General features: G+C 53.3%; 1 long non-coding RNA gene across 1 annotated transcript; it reads left to right on the top strand.

Moving 5' to 3' along the window:
• Positions 1-6: 6 nt before the first annotated feature.
• Positions 7-13963, top strand: LOC115936670 (uncharacterized). The gene is made up of 3 exons (XR_014146218.1): positions 7-8081; positions 13710-13806; positions 13929-13963. It is a non-coding gene; the product is annotated as an uncharacterized LOC115936670 (long non-coding RNA).
• Positions 13964-14219: the final 256 nt, after the last annotated feature.

The following is a 14219-nucleotide window of genomic DNA, read 5'->3' as shown; positions in this document are numbered from 1 at the left end:
GGAGGGGTGGGGAGGCTCTGTCTTGTGTGTTTTAAATCAAACCAGTTCCTCTTGGGTGGAAGCAAAATATAACCTAGGTTGGAGCAGCTCCCTGCTCCAACCTAGGTTAAGGAATGAGGTTTGCAAAGTCTAGTAGGTTGGATCCAGGGTAGAGGGAGGAGGTGAAATTAGCTGTCTTTTTTGGTGAGGCTTGGATGAGGTTGATGTCTGAGATCAGAGATCAGAATGGGGCTGGAGGGATGGGTGTGTCATTAAGGTGCGTGTTCTCTGCTGAGACCTAAGAGGCTTCAAGAGCAGACCTTCCTGGCCTTCATGCTTTTGTCGTTGATGCCAGTTCTCTGGGATGGAGACAAAGGTCCCATCCATCTCTCCCCATTGGCCCTCACACGGCCCATCTGGAGGCCCCTCTCCTTCCCACACTGTTCCCCTCTTTTCTCTGTCCAGTTCTCTGACCCATTTACATTCTCTCCCTCCTCGAGCTCCCTCCTTATCTCCATTCGCTCTTCCCTGTCCTCCGCCCTACCAGACACCCCAGTTCAGGTCCAGAAGGACAGCTTTTATGTGGCTTGTAAAATTCTATTATATCTGTATTCAAAACCTAGCAGCTGAGAAACACTGGTAATAAGCGTGTTATTAAGCGTGTAAATACACTTCCACTCCAAGGCCTCCAAGGGGCAGGGGCCAGTTTCTCAGCCTGGGCATCTCCCCTGCTTGTAAGTCCCTCCCCACCTGGCCTCTCCACCCCAGACTTGGACCTTGTGCCGAGGCCCAGGCCTCCTCCAGTCTCCAACCACCACCGTCCTGCAAAACTCAGACTCTTGGAGAAAGGGGGCGGGGGAGAGGGCCGAAGAAAAAAAACATTAGGAAAAAAACTCCCACCCAGAGAGCATTCTTTCTGCAGCACTCAGGAAAAAGGATGTCTCACAGGGGACGGGAAGGCGAAATTTTTTCACATCCAAATGGATTGCAATTTCCCTCCATTTAGCACCTGAAGGTAATTAGCTCGAAGAGACTGCCGAGTGCGAAACACGTTCACGGAACATTAACTCTCACACATTCTCCAGTTGCAGGGAATTAATAGGAAAGATTAAAGTTTAAAGAGAGCAAAATGCCATTACCTCGCCAGCCACCTCTCTCCGCGGCAGTATCCAGCCCCCGAAAACCTTCGGCCAGTGCTTGGGCTGGGGCTCGGGTCTCAGCCTCCAGCCTCCAGCCTGCCTGGCTGGGGCATCTGGGTGTGCCCCATGAAGAGGGCTAGCATGTGCTGATTGCACACACGTGTACAAAAAAGGGCAGCTTTGACCCTTCACGAGGCCAGTGCAAGCCCCTTCCCATCACCGAGAAGTTTGGGGTGGGCAGGGCAGGTGTGTTCTCATAGGCTGACCCCTGGCGTTGGTGTGTATGGTGGCCCCAGGTGGGAGGATGCTAGGAAGGGTTAGGAGCATGGGTGTGCCCTGTGGTTTGGGCACAGAGGGTGAGATCTGGCAGCTCGGCTGGCGAGAGAGAAATGGAGGGTGTCAGTCCCACCTTGGGTGTGTGTAGGGGCACTGAGTGAGGTGGTGGGGGGTGTCGCTACCACCCTCGTGCGGCAGACAGGAGCCCCAAACGTGTGTGCACACACATGCGGGCTCCCGCTGCCCCACACGGACAGCCTTTGTCACTCTGCATTCTCAAAGTTTATGTAGCCTTCAAGTTTGAAACGTTTCTGTGTTGCTTCAGTATTTTAGGAAAAGATGAAAGACAGAGAGAGAGAGAATGGGGGAGAGAGAGAGTGAGGGAGAGAGAGAGGGGCAGAGGCAGGCAGGAGAGAGAGAGCGCGAGATGAAATTGAGACATGGAAGAATTTATTGCCCAGAAAATTCCATTCTGCTATCTGATTCAAAAAGTCCAGTCCCCCCAGCTTCGGAAAATCTATTTTCCACATTTTAATACCCTGCAGAACAGTCCTCATAACTCATCCGAGTGTGTTAAGCACAGTTTTATTAGATCTGAAACAAATTTTGGTGGGGAGATACTATAGGTCATTAACCATGGAGTAATTTTATCCTTGTTTCCCTAATGATGCCATAATGGCGAGCGAATTTCTTAACTAAAGACCAAAGAACATTTTGAAGGTCAGTTTCATCTGTGAGCTCCTTCAAGCGCTTCTCAGAGAAGATTGGAAAACTCGCCGATTTTTTGAAGAGTCATTAATAATGTGAAAGCTGAAAGCACCCTCCATTTGCGTTCCTGCTTTTTACCTTTTAATTTTATATCGTCCCCGCTCAGAGCCCCGCTCCCACTCCCTCACCCTCCTCTGGACCTCCCGCCTGCCTACCCAGCCCACGCAGGGAACAAGGCTGCCCCGTACCAGGTACCAGGCTAGCTGTGAGGGGCAGGCGGGGGTGGCAGTAGGGGAGGCAGAAGAGCTAGAGAGGCCGGGGCCCCACTGAGTTGGGGGGGCCTTTGCTATATTCCCAGCACATGGGGCACTGTGTGAGGGTATTGTTATAGGCATGGTACACGTGTGTGTGTGTATGTGTGTGCATGTGTGCAAATGTGCAGTACAGGGGACTGGGGTCTCTGGATTGTGTGCTGGCTGTGCACACACATGCTGGGGACCGATGGGAACCTAGTAGTCTCCATAAGTGGGTGCCCCCTGTTGGAAGCAGGCAGGGAAAGGGAACTGAAAATCAGCACTGGGTCCAGTGGCCTGGGCAGTGGGTCATGGGGGGACTTGTGTGTCTCCCAACAGAGCTGGACACCACGTGGAGCGCATGAAACAATTTAGAGCATGTTGTAAGCCCTGATTACATGTGTGTGCAGACAAGCGTGTATGTCCTGGGGGTGGTGAGGTCATCAAGGCAAGAGCCCCGAGGACCGAGCCCACTGGCAAATATTTAGACAGTAGAAACAGTGACCATTGTCTGTCCAACCCTCACTCCCTAGACCACTCACCCCTTGCTCCCCAGGCCTGGAGCCCCTCATTTGCCCACTTTGCTTGCCTCCTGATCTCCAAACCCTGGCTCCTTGGACCTCCTGCCCCCCACCCAATCCCATCCCTCCCCGTGAACCCTCATCCCCCTACCTCTTCAGCCATCTGATGGCTGTCATTGCAGGGTGCCCAGCCGGGAGCTGGGGTGGGACAGCATTTCTGTGTGTGTGCAGGTTTGGGGAGGAGGGGGCGGTGTGGTGACACTCCATGCTCCCAGATGTGGTGGCAGCAATAATTCCAATTTTATGCCTTTGTTATGGCTTTAATCACTTTCTTTATGCGTTTTGTTCCAGCGATCAGGGAGAGACACCTGATAGGCAAAGAGGATACCAGGGGAACCATTTTTATTTGGAATGTGGTGAGAAGTCTAATTAGAATCTGAATTCTGCTGAGCCTTGAAATGGCCAGCACTTTATCCTGATCGCCTTAGATATTGTTTCGAGTCAATCATCTGTCATGGTGCGGCAGGAGAGCCTCTCCCTTCACACCGCACCCCTCCCGCCACAGGGCCAGCCGGGCCACACTGGGGGAGGGGAGGGGAGGCTTCTGCCCCTCGTAGGGATATGTGCATCCTTCTTGGGGGTGCTGTTTGGTATCGCTAACCCTCCCCTGGTGAGGGCTGTCTTTGCTGGGTGCTGAGTTTGAGCTCATGGGGGGCAGGAGGGGAAGAGGTGCTGCAGGAAGAGGGTGCTGAGGGGCCTGTATTAGAATTAGGAAATACTGGGGTGAGGCCAAGCTGGTCTGGGGCACCTCCTAAGTGTTCCCAGCACACTGACCACTCCACCTCCTCTCTGTCAATGGCCCACAGGGACTCTCATCTCTTTACTGTCCCTGGACGTATTGTATCTCTGCCACCTACTCACTGTTCCTCAAACTCACCTTTCCCATTGCCAACCCCTCCCTGACCCAGCATTTGCCACACGTTCAGCTCCTTTTCTCTGACTTTCCTTACTCCAGTCCTGCCGCTGGAATACCACTCCAGTTTGTTCTGCCATCTGTCAAGTCCCCGGACTGGTTCCGCCTCCTCCAGAAAGCCTTCCCTGACTACCTGAACCCACACAGGTGAGCCCCTTGAGAGGTGGACAATTACAGCATAGGCTCCCATCCTGCGATGGCCATGCTAACTGCAGACACTCCTCTGACCAAAGCCTCCAACCATTTATCTTTCTCCTGCCTTTAAATGATTTCCAATTGTCCTCTCTTTGTAAACTGTTTTGATCCCTGCGTGTGTGTGTGTGTGTGTGTGTCCCCTAAATCAGCTCAAAACCCTTTTGACCGTAGCACAATGTAAAGTAGAAATAAATATTACTCTTAATGATAATTTCACCTCCCCAATCACATCTTGAGCTCCCCAAATCTGACCATTTCTTCCCTGTCTCCTGCCTTGTCCACTAACTATGAGCGCACAGGACCAGGCACAGAGTGGAGAGCTGCAGCATCACCTCCAAAAGTCACAGATTCACTGAAGCTTTCTGCTTCCTGTTTCCCCTCACACCGCCCCCCCCCCATACATACCTACCATGTGGCAGTTGTGGGCATTGTTGGGGGAAGATTAGTAGCCAAAGGAAGTGCCATTTCTGGCAGGGACGAGGAGCATGTGCTCTATGAATAATGTCTCCTTGGGAGATGGCCTGAATGACTCCTTGGAGGTGCAGGGATCCACATATGGTCAACGTGGGTCCTTTTTAGATGGTTGGGGCACTCAGTGGCCCTCGAGCCAATTAGTGTGCCCCATAAAGCAGAATGTCCTCATCGATGTCAGTATCACCGAGCCTCCTGAATGGTCACTGCCCTCTCGAGATTATCTATGTAGCGGGGGTACCTTATGTATGGTCCGAAGGACAGTGTGACCAGATGCCACTATAGGAAGATGCAGACTCAGAGGGTCCCCAGAACCCTTCTCAACTTGCTCACCTCCCCATCCCTACCTGGACCCATCCTCAAATGCAGTCCTGAGTCATTTTGTTCCAGGATGCTCTCTTTCCCTGCGTGCACCTCAGTTCTCCCTGGTCCCTGAGCTCTGGGCCAGGAGTAGGGATGGCACTAACCATAGTCTAGCAAATCGTGGGGCTTGTGGCCAGGGACCAGGGGTGGTTCTCTGGAGTGCACTGGCAGGATGCTAGTCTTTTCGCCCTCCCGGCAGCAGCTGTCCAGAAGGCATGGCTGTATTTATACCACGCTGATAAATGGAGAGTGAAGAAATACAGGGAAATGGAGAGGGAATCCATAGCTGGGGGTCCTCATTTATAGGGGAAGGCAGGACAGTGGCCGGAGGGACCTAGGAGCTAGCTTCCTAGTGGGAAATTGCAATCTGCCATTAACATTTAGGTACAAGTTACTGTATCAGAAGGTGTGTGTGTGTGTACGCTCATGCACACGTGTGCATGCACGTGTGCACACGTACATATGATGAGCGTCCGTAGGTGAGGGGTTCAGGCCCCTGTAGAAAAGAAGCAGGAACCTGGTACACTTGGTCTGCCCATATAGAAGGTGGGAGTTTGAGGGCGGCTCATTCTCCGAGTGCTGTTTCCCCATCTACACAAACAGTGCGGGGATGGAGCTCCCGGCCCAGGGAGCACATGTGCTGGGTGGGGGTGGTGGGTGGGAGGACAGAGATGCCAAAGCTGCCAAAGGCCTGGTCTCTTCCCATCTCAGACACCCTCAAGGCACTGTCCTCTCTACATCCAGAGCTTGACTGCAGCGGGGGTAGATGAAAAGGAGGAGAAACTGCTGGATAAAAAGAAATTCAAAAAAAAAAGTAAGTGAAATATTCAAACTGGAAAGTGATATTATAGAAACTGCAGCCCACGGCTCAGTGCATTCAAATTTATTCAAACTCGGTGCCTGACAGTGATGGATGCAGCAGCTTTTCCCACAATATGGAGAAGGCGCGGGGGCATTTAGGACTGCGGGTCCCCTCCGGGAGGGTGGGGGCCCGCACTACCGCCTATGCCTTGCTCCTCCTAAATGGGAAATGAGGTTCTGGGTCCTGTCCCCTCTAGTTCCTAAACCCCACAGTTCTGGGGATGCTGGGGGACCTGGGCATCACCAGCCCAGGGGCTAGAGCAAGGCCCAAGATAGAGGGAGCCAGCTGCGGAACAGAGTGAGCTCCAGTGCTAAGGAAGGGGATGGGCAAACCTGTCGAGGGGATGACCAGACAAGGGTGCCACCTACCTCAAAAAGAAGAGCACGGCTGTGTGGTTTGTAGCCAAATAATCAGCATGAACCTAATAAGCCCGAGTATGCTGAGATCTGAGGGTCTCAGGAATCCCAAGTCAGAGAGCAGTTGGTCTCATCGGCTCCCACTTTCCCACCCCATTGAAACAATGGAAACCCACTTTTGTTTGCTCCATCCAGAAGAGGGACAGGAGGGCCCCTGGGGAAACCTCAAGTCTGGGGACTTGGTCTGAGCAGTGGGCAGGTGATGGAGTATCCCTGCGTGCTATGCACTGGAGTAGCCCCTGCTCCCAGGAGCACCTTCTAGCCTCACTTCTCCCCCACAAGGTTACTCCTGACCTTCCTTTCAACCTCCTGATCACCAGACCCCACTTGTGATCCTCAGGCGCCATCCCATGGAAGCCTTGGAATACTGGTCACTCAGGGAAAACACACATCTCTTGGCTGCCTTGCCCACTGCACTCCCCCCACCGCCCCCACAGTGTCTCTAGCCCTCCTTCTCTGTCTCTTTTGTCCCCTACACTCTCCCCTAAATGTAGCCACAGCACAAAGCTCCAACTCCAGCTCTCCACTGTTCCCTCCAGTCTCTCAGGAGGTCTCAACCACTCGGGAACTTTCAGCCATCACCTCCCTGCAGGTAATGGAAGCATTAATCTCTAATTCCAAGCTTCTCTTGAGATCCAAGCCCACAACACCAGCAGCGCAAGGCTAATACTGGACAAGCAGAATCGCATGTCTCTCCTGAAGCCAGCAACAACATGTGAGTCCCTGCTTTGTCGAGAGCCGTGTCACCCACCCATTCACCCTCACAGAGACCTTGGGGTCTCCAGCCCTTCCCCTGTCCTCATCTCTACCTTCAGTCAGTGTACCAGTTCAGAGACGCTTCCTGATTTCTTTGGCACCCATCTTTGCCTCACCATCACCACTGTCCCTGGGAAGGCCCTTATCACAGCTGCCCCAGGTCTCTTCATTTCACCCCACAAACCCCGTGCAGCGCCAGCCATGCCCCAGTCACCAGGCGTGGCGTCTTCCTCCCAGCAGGTCTCTCTAAGTTCCATGTCTCCGGTTGTTCTACACGCTGCTGCCAGATTCATTTTCCTAAAGCACAGCTCTGATCATGTCACTCCCCTGCTCAAAAACCCTCAACAGTTCCCCATTGCCTACTAAATAAAGTACAAACTCCTGACTCTGATATTCATGGCCCTTTGTGATCTGGCCCCTTCCTAACCCTCTCTCCAAGACTTCGCAGTACTCTCCTTCATGCCCATACTTACCAGCCAAATTGGGCTCTGGGTGGTTCCCCTGCACACTCCCCACCTAGTAACTTCCCACATCCATGCACTGGTTCATGCTCTTCTTCTGCCTGCGATGCTGTCCTTCTGAAATGGCACCACTGCCCCACACCTGGCTCATCTCTGCCCGTCAAGATCTTAATCTCCTGCCAGACCTGGTGCAAGTCAAGTTGTCTTCTGACTACTTCCTGAAAATGCTTAGCAAGGTGCCTGCTAGATTCTGTTGTTGTCATTATCATCATCATCATCATCATTCACCAGCAGCAGCAGCAGTGGTTTCTCTTCCCTGGGAACCTTCTAGTCCTCTCTACAGCTCTCCTGGCTCCTGGCATAATTTTCTTGATACTGTCATTTCTAGTATGTTGGCCCTACAGCTGCCCTGGCCTATAAACCTCTTGAGAGCCAGGACTAAGTCATGTTCATTTGAGTCGTCCTCAGCCCCTGGCCCAGGAGACTCCCTGTTTACCACTTGCTGAATAAATGAATGAACGAATGAATGAACGAACAAACCAATACAGAAAAACCGACTTGGACACGGCTATGTGACACAGACCTGGCTCCTCTGGGCCTACAGTTCTGGGCAGTGACCACCTAAGAATTCCCTGTCATTACTCCCGGCCCTCCTGACATGTGTCCAGGTGAGCTGGGACATGCGTGTGCAGGCTGTATGACAGGTGTGTCATCCCTCCAGAGCGAGAGGGAGTGTGGCAGAGCTCAGCCTTCCCAACTCATCAATCAAAGGGCACTTACTGACAGACAGCTCCTTAGAGCTGGCTCCAGGCTCTGCTGGGGTTGGGGGGCCGGGATGAGTGGGGGATGAGGCCTGCCCTCTGGGGGTTCACAGTCTAGTTGCTCCTTCACTCCTTTAACTTTCAGTCCACAAGAAGTTAAAGGTCTCCCCCGGTGACAGCTGACTGTGGACAGGGATGTCATGCTGATGGGTGGGGTAAGCCCTTTCCTGCAAGCTGAGCTGAAATGCTACTTAATCCAGAAGTGGCTCTTTTACCCTCTTGGTTTAGATCTTAGCGCCCCCTCCGGACTGGAGCTCCCCTGGGAGGTCTGTTGCCTTCTGCAGAATTCTCCACTACAGAGTCTAGAACCACACAGCTTAAAGCTGCTGAATGGATGAGTTGGATGGATGCCAGGAATAGTTGACAAAATATACGAGTAAATGAGCAACTAACTAAACACATGGATGAACAAAGTGCTGGGCAGATTGGCACAAATCACAGAGTCAGCACTCATTGAGCATCTACTATGTACCAGGCACTGTGCTAAATTCTTCACCTGCACTGATTCATTTAATCTGCCCTTCAGCCCTTAGAGTAGGAGCTATTATGATCCCACCAGGGAGAGGCACCTGCAGCTCGGGGGAGTGAAATAACCCCTGTGAGAGCCCCCAGTGCCCCTGGGAGGAAGCTTGGCTCCCTGCCCTACACTCTTCCTGGTGGGGGCTCACCTGCTCCCTCCCCAGACCACCCGCGCTTGGGGACTTGGGGAGGGTTCACACGTGGGGGTATTGTAAGGTCTCTGTCCCCGCGCACGGATGGGGGCCCTCTGGACTCTACGTTTTCACTCCTTTTCTTTCGGGCCCCCTTGGGGACTAGGCGACGTTCAGAAGAGGCGCCGCAGCCCAGGAGCCTCTGTTTCCCAAAAGGCGTCTTCCCAGCCCCCCTTCCCCCCACCTCCATTTCAGGAGGGAGTGACCGCCCCTCCTGAGGGGTCCCCGGAGCTGGGGGGTGCGCCCGGTGCCGCCGGCCCCCGCCCTCGCGGCCGGATCCAAACAAGCGCGCTAAACTCCGGGAGATTTACAGCGCGCGGCTGGGCGGCGCGGGCCCCGGCCGCCGGTGAGATATCTCCAAACAGCGCACTAACCACTTTCCATTTTATACCTCACCAGCTTTATAGCATCTTAAGGATTTCTGTGCACGGCTGGCTTCCCGCCCAGGGAAAAAACCCAGCCTTGTAAATAAATACTAAATATATATGAACAGAGAGACAGCGAGAGCCGCGGAGGAGGGGGAGGGGCGGGGTGCCGCGGGGGCGGGGGGGTGGCGGCCCAGGGCCATGCGACCGGCGGGAAGGAGGGGACGGATATATTGGGGTGTCCGAGACAAAGGCGGCAGGGAGAAAGCAGTTGACAGGCAAGATGAGGGAAACTGAGACAGCACGAGAGGGGGAGGCCGAGAGAAACCGAAAGATGGAGGCTGGCTGGAAGTGCTCCCGTGTGTGTGTGTGTGTGTGTGTGTGTGTGTGTGTGTGTGTGTGGAAGTGCTCCCGTGTGTGTGTGTGTGTGTGTGTGTGTGTGTGTGTGGTGTGTGTAGGGAGGACTCCCTGAAAGCCTAGGGAGAAAGGAAAGCTCTTCCAAACCTGCCTCCTTTCCTTCCCACAATTTCTGAGGGCACTGAGGCCCAGGGACGGGACTACTATCCGAGCATTGTGTGCGTGTGTGTGACAGGGGTGTGTCACGATGTGCTCCAAGGAAAGACTGTGTTTGTGTGTGTGAACCCGTGTGTACCGTGCGGGTGTATGTTTGGGGTGTTTGGTGTGTGTAGGACTGTGCCTGTGAATACTGGGGTGTTGGCAGGAAGAATGTGTGGTCAGGGTGTGATGGGGGTTAGGATATATTGGGGGGCTGAGGAGGCAGGTGAGTTCTGAGGATGTGTGCAGCTTTGGGGTTGAGCTGAGGGCTGAGCAAAGTGTATGTGACCAAATGTGTTTGGGTATCTTGGGGTGCGTGGCGGCCGGGGAAGCCAGGATGAGCGTGCAGAGGAGCATGTGTTGGGCCTGGAAGCAAGTATCCGCTTGTGTACTGGGGCCTGTCGGGGTGAGTTTTGACACGCTACCAGGTGGTTACACCACCTCTTCCTCATCCTCCGTCTCTGAGTCCTTCTAGAGGCTCTGGGACCTTCCCTGCCATGGCCACTAGAGAGAGGGTCTCCTGTGCTGCCTGAAGCCCCCGTACTAACATAGCCCCCAGCTCTGAGGTCTCTGGACAGGAGCCAGAGTTGAACTGGGGAGCAGGAGGGAACATCTTCTCCCCTCTCAGGGCACCCAGCGATCCCTTTTTGTTCCCCCCCTTGTCTTCCATATTAAGTATTCAAACCTCATTTACATCCTTATTTTTCAATTTGCTGCCACAGTAGTTTAATTTATTCGATATAATTTCTTTTTCTGAGGGGACATTAATCATTGCCCTGTGCTTTGGGGCGCCTGTGGGATCTCTGCGCGTGTATGTGTGTGTGCGCACGCATCTGCGTCCGTGTGTATCTGTGCCTGCGCACACTTGTGTCTGTGCGTGAGGTGCAAGTTTGTCTGTCATGTGGGGGTGTGTATGTGTGAGAGGGTCGGGGTGGGGCAGGAAGGGTGGGAGGGTGGCGCGAGTGTGCTAAATTGATCAGGTCCTCTTCCTCCTGGCCCTTCCTTAGGATGTCAACAAGAAGGGGAAATGGGGCATCCTCAAGGGGGGGGGTCCTTCCAGTACCCCCCTGCCAGTTTTCCTTTTTCGAGTGTGTGCCCTGGACAGTTATAGCTGGAAATGTTCTAGAATCCCTGGTCTCTCAAGAAAGAGAGCCGAGACAGGTGGAGACACACGCAGATAGGGAGAGACAGACAGACAAGAACAAGGCAGGCCACAGCAGGGGAGGAAAGAGGGGGAAAGAAACATGGAGAATGATGGAGAGAGGCGCGGGAGAGAGGAGAAGTGAGCGAGCTGGAGGCGTCTCAGCCCATAAAGTCCCTGGAATGGGAGGAAGGGGTGCGAGACTCCCGCATCAGCTCAGGCCCAGTCATGGCTCAGTGCAGAGTGATGGGGGGCGAGGGTGGGGGAGGGCTGGTTGCTCCCAGGAGCTGAGATGAGTGAAGTGGCTTGGGGGAGGCTTGTTTGGAGAGAAGAGGCAAGAGGAAGGGGTCAGGGAGAGGAGGAGAGAAAACCCCTCTTGGCGATATAACTCAGAGGAATGAGACCAAGGAAAATTTCCAGGGATGTTCAAAGGGTAAGAGGGAGGAAGCTCTCTGATGCTAGCTCCCCTCCCCACCCTCAGTGCATCTGGGCAAATCCATGGCTTCCTGAGACCCTCTTTTGATCCTTAGCCCCAGAACCCCTCAGTTTTCCTTCTCTGGCACATTCTTGGAACTGCCAGGAACTGATGGGAAGGCCACTGTGACATCCCACTTAATCTTCATAACAACTCGAGCCAAGAGTCGGTCTTCCTGCTTCGGAGAGGAGGAAAGGAGATGTCAGAGCTTGCCCAAAGTCACGTGGAGGTCCAGAGCCCGGATTGAAGTCACATCTGCCTGAGGCCACATGCTGAGATCCCCCACTCCCCTTGGCTGCCTCCTAGGGTCGTGGCCACCCCAACCCTCCTGTCCTCACCACTACACAGGTTCAACACACACACACACACACACACACACAAAACGAGACCTGGGACCCAAGGGTAAAGGAGGGAGGCCTTTGGGGGGCAGGAGTCAGCCTTCTCTGAGCCACCCCCAGCTGTGAGGACTTTGAGGCCCAGGACCTGAGTGCTCCCAGGGCTCATATAGACCCTGTCTTCCTTCTCATCCAGGGGTCGGAGGCCCGCTAAGGACCTCTTCTGGAAAGCAGAGGCCAAAACCCACTCAGGCTCAGACTGGCTGACAGCTTGGGGCCAGTTTCTGCTCCCAGGACCAGTTTCAAACTGCTATGACCTGCTCATTTTAGCCTTACCCAGATAGTGGTCCAAGGCTCAGGGCTTAGGGGGAGGAGCTTCTTTCTCTGAAATTCTGAAAATGAAATTTTGAAAACTGGTCTGAAATTGGACTTCATGGGACCTCAGTATTTGAGCCTCCAGATACCTGACTATCTTGAGGTCTACAGATCTAAATATGCTAATACCAGCTACCTGGGAGCTGAATGTCCCCAAGAGCCAAACACTTGAGCGCCCGAGGTAGAACACGTAGGGCTGATGATTGAGTGTCTAGGTTGGAGATCTGAGATGGAAAGGAGTCTGCACCATTCCAGCTCTTCAGCCCCACCCCTGTCTTCCTTCCCCACTCTCTCTCCCAGCCGAAGAATGGCCTCTCTCTTCGTTCCTGACCTTCTAGGAGCCTGGCGCAGGCATCACACCCAGGCCCCTGGCACAGACGTGTCACACAGAAACCATCACCCACTCGGATCAGTGATAACTGGGTGACGAGACAGGGGGTCCCTGGGCATGCGGGGCAGGGGCAAAGGGACAGGCCTGGGGCCGAGGAGAAGGTAGTGCATTCATTTGAATAATGGGCAAAATCAAATTAATTCTACATTAAATAGTTGTGAATAAAGGGTTGAAGTCAGCAGTTTCAAACTTGTTTTCCTTAATTACTTTCCGTGTTTAATGTCATTAAGAAGATTAAAAATTCATTAACAAGAGTACTAAAGTGGCAAATCAGGAAAGCGATCACTCCAGGTTAGAAACTCGGCTGAGGCCGCACAGCGAGCCTTCTGCAGGGGGCATGGGTGGGGGTGGGGGCTGAGAGGGTTGGGGACAGACACGCACTCACACACTGGTACACAACAGCACCATAAACACACATCCATAATATCGGTGGGCATCCACACATCCACACACACACTCAGACGTTTTCCACTCATCCATACCCAGGACTTCCGTGATAGTGGGGAGACAGTGTATGGGGTCTGTAGCTAATCAGGCCCCATCTTCATAAACCCCTTTCCTGAAAAGGAGGATTAAAGATCAAACTTCGCTGACAGGCAATACATGGTCATAAAAATCAGTGTCAGCTCAGTGGTGTCCGGGTTCACTTTCTTGTCTCCTGCTCACGACTGTCCCCCGTCTCCCCTCCCTTCACCATCCCTCCCGCTCTAAAGGGCTCTCTCAGGGCAAACCCGATCAGTTTCCTGGGAGGAGCTGCTGACTTTGAACCTTAATTATCCTGGAAAGGGATCCCTTTTGTCTCCTGAGCTTGTTGGGGAGGGGGAGGAGTCCTGTTTCCTCCTGGGAGAAGGAGCAGGGAGACAAAGGGTAGGCTGGGTGGGGAAAGAAAAAGGCAGAAACAGCCCAGGGAGTGGGACCAAGTGTCCTGGTGTTCAGACCATCCCTGACTCAACCGCCCATCACCAACCTCACCGTCTCACCCTGCCTTTTCACCCATCTTGTTGGCTGACCTCCCCAGTGCCAGACATCCCCCCCTTGGCCGTGAAAGGACCCTCCCTGAGTCAGGACCATCTTCCCTGTAGCTATCACAGTCTCTCTGACTTCATTTCTACTTTTTTTTTCCTCTAGGGCCCAAACTCAGGACCAGGTCCCTAAAGGAGTCGAGGCTGCCTTGGGGACACCCGTGCCTGCCTGTGGCTGTGTCATGTGTCTGGTGGCTGTGTTGGTAATTGTGTGTGTGGGGGGGGGGGGCGGGTTGCCTGAGGAGAGCACCATGTTCCTCATAAATGAATACAACTGGACGGGCCTGTGAGATCCTGATGGAATGAACTCCCTCTCATTTCACAGGCGGGAGAACCAAACTCTGGCAAGATGAAGTTCTACTCAAGAGAAATGAAAACATGGGCCCCCACAGAAACTTGCACAACAATGGTCACAGCGGTATTTTTCATAATGGCCAAAAAGTGGAAATAACCCAAATGTACATCAACTGGTGAATATATAGATAAAATGTAGTCTATCCATACAATGGGATATTATTTGGCCATGAAAAGTAATGAAGTACTGATTCATGTTACAACACGGTTGGATATTGAAGACTCTATGTTAAGTGAAAGAAGACAATCACAATAAACCATG

This window comes from Leptonychotes weddellii, chromosome 6 (assembly GCF_054177405.1).
Source record: "Leptonychotes weddellii isolate Sample4059 chromosome 6, ASM5417740v2, whole genome shotgun sequence".
NCBI lineage: Eukaryota > Metazoa > Chordata > Mammalia > Carnivora > Phocidae > Leptonychotes > Leptonychotes weddellii.
The sequence above is the reverse complement of the archived record's forward strand: the minus strand, read 5'-3'. Positions and strand labels throughout refer to the sequence as shown.